General features: G+C 38.7%; 1 non-coding gene across 1 annotated transcript; it reads left to right on the top strand.

The window, feature by feature from the left end:
* Positions 1-1,933: 1,933 nt before the first annotated feature.
* On the top strand, positions 1,934-2,038 carry LOC129692677 (U6 spliceosomal RNA). The gene has a single exon (XR_008722755.1). It is a non-coding gene; the product is annotated as a U6 spliceosomal RNA (small nuclear RNA).
* The last annotated feature ends 831 nt before the right edge of the window (positions 2,039-2,869 follow it).

Below are 2,869 nucleotides of genomic sequence, written 5' to 3'. Positions count from 1 at the left end.
CTCTTCCCCAAAGTAACACATATCCTGGGTTCCATTCTGAAGTCAATACATCTTTAAAATATACAGCTTGATTTAATTCAAGCAGTTTTTTTTTTTCTATTATCCAATGTCTCTCTGCAGCTCTTGTTCCCTTCTCATTAGCACCTAAAAATTATATCCTATATAAAGCACTGTGTAATCCATCTCCAGGGGCCTTTATTACCCCCTGCTGTTCATTAAGCATGTCTTTCAAGGTGTGATTAGATTTTTCTATAGCTGCTTGTCCTGTAGGGTTGTGTGGTATACCTGTAGTATGCTTTATGTTGTAATATGAAAAAAAAACCTGTTTCATTTTACTAGATACGTGCTGAAGCATTGTCGGTGTTAACTTATACAGGTATCCCTATAATAGCCATAACTTCTAATAAATGTTTAATTACAAAATCAGCCTTTTCAGAACTTAAAGCAGTTGCCCATTAAAATCCCGAACATGAAGCCGGGCGTGGTGGTGCATGCCTTTGATCCCAGCACTCTGGAGGCAGAGGCAGGTGGATCTCTGTGAGTTCCAAGCCAGCCTGGTCTACAAAGCAAGTCCAGGACAGCCAAGGTCACACAGAAAAACCCTGTCTCAAAAAAAAAAAGAGAGAGAGAGAGAGAGAGAGAGAGAGAGAGAGAGAGAGAAAGAAAAAAGACAATTGTCCAGGATGGCCAGAGATACACAGAAAAACCCTGTCTTGAAAAACAAAAATGAACAAACAAAAAGAAATCCTGAATATGTATCGATGGTGTGGTGCACATACTTTAAATTTTCAAACTATGCAAGATGAAACACATCCATTTGCCAAATTTCATTTCTTTGGCTACTTTGTGGGTTACTTCCTGAAAGTAATGGAGTTTCATTATATAAAAATATGTAGGACATTGCATTATAATTTCCTTAGCTTGTTGCCAAGTGATAGTAAAATCTTTCTTCAAACCTTTGCTGTTAACATGTTTATTATGAAACTCTGGGGCTTCTAGCACATTTCCTATGAACAGCTGATCAATTTCATCCTTACCTTGTGCTAGAAGGCCTGGTAGACTCATATAGCATCTGATGTGTGTTATATACACTGAATGATTTCTATTTCTAATTACTTGTTGTAGTTGAATAAATAGTAAAGTTAATTCTGAATCATCTGGAATAACTTCAACAGTTTTCATATGTTAAACAACTCTGCATCTAGTGAGTCAGTAACTATATGAAGGGATTCATGAAAATTACATAATGCCCTAAGAATGGCATACAACTCTGATTTTTTAACTGAATCGTAAAGGCTCTCAGCCATTTTACTTATTTTTCCTGACTTATAACCTGCCTTTCCGGATTTATTTGCATCAGTATAAAATGCAGATGGTCCAGAAATTGATGTCCCTTTTACCATGAGGGAGAATCCAATTAGTTCTTTTTATAAATGGAAGTCTCTTGATTTTGAAATATTTGTTATTAATCTATCCCAAAAAATTACTGCAAGCTCTTTGCCAGTGTTCATTTTCTGCCCATAATGAGACAATTTCAGCATTAGTAAAGGGTACCACAATTTCTGCTGGGTCTATTTCTGCTAATTGATGAAGTCTCATTTTTCCTTTCAGAATCAATTCAGAAATCTTTTTACATAAGTCTTTAATATTTTACACTGTTTATGTGCTAAAACTATCCATTCTAAGAGACTATCTTCTTTCTGCATAATAATTTCCATGGGAGGGGCTGGAGAGATGGCTCAATAATTAAGAGCACTGTCTGCTTGTTCTTCTAGAGGTCCTGAGTTCAATTCTGGACAACCACGTGGTAGCTCACAACCATCTATAATGGAATCTGATGCCCTCTTCTGGCATGCAGGTATACATGCAGATAGAGCACTCATACGTAAAATAAATAAATAAATAAATAAATCTTAAAAAAATAGAATTATATGTTCTTTTTGGCAGCACATATATGAAAATTGGAATAATAGAGAAAAGATTAGCACGGCACCTGTGCAAGGATGACATGCAAATTCGTGAAATGTTCGACATTTTTCCATATATGAAGAGGACCTAGACCCCCTGCTCAGATGTTGCTGATAGGCAGCTCAGTCTCCATGTGGGTACCCTAGTAAGGGGAGCAGGGGCTGTCTTTGACATGGATTCTATTGCCTGATCTTTGATCACTTCCCCCTGAGGGTGGGAGGACCTTGCCAGACCACAGAGGAAGAGGATGCAGGCAGTCCTAATGAGACTTGATAGGCTGGGGTCAGATAGTAGGGCTCCCCTTTTCTGAGAAATAGGGGAGGAGAATAGCGGGAAGAGGGAGGATTTAAGGCTGCTACATAACATAGTGCTAAGATGTGATCATCAAATTCAAACTGTCTTTGTAAATCAGCATATTGACCTTCACCTAGCAACTGATGATGGGAAATATTAATACCTCTGGCCTGATTTCATTGTTCTACGGCCTTCAATTCATCTTTCCACTATGATTGCCATTGTAACTGAGGATCAGGTTCCAATATTGCTGTTGCCAGACCCTTCTAGTCTTGGGGGATGTTAGGGTCTGAGAATCAGATAGCAAATAAACACTCTTTGCTACAAAGAGTGTTTATTCTGCAGAAACTCCAGCATGCAGAGGTCACCAGATTCAAGAAATGGTGATCCACAAGCAAGCACATAGGCTCAATTTGAAGGCAATTAGGGGATTTCCCTGTGGAAAATTCCCAGTGGTGAGGTAACCTTTACATTGATTGGCTGGTGGTGATCTAAGGGATACAGGAGAGTTCATGATTGGATGTGTGCTCAGGGACTTTCCAGGTCTGGTATTGAGCCATTGTATCTGACGCAGACCCTTCAGTCATCTGACTCAAACTATATGTTG

The sequence above is a fragment of the Psammomys obesus genome, unplaced genomic scaffold, assembly GCF_907164565.1.
Source record: "Psammomys obesus unplaced genomic scaffold, mPsaObe1.curated_primary_1811, whole genome shotgun sequence".
In the NCBI taxonomy this organism is placed as follows: Eukaryota; Metazoa; Chordata; class Mammalia; order Rodentia; family Muridae; genus Psammomys; species Psammomys obesus.
Note: the sequence above shows the minus strand (reverse complement) of the source record. Positions and strands in the feature narration are given on the sequence as shown.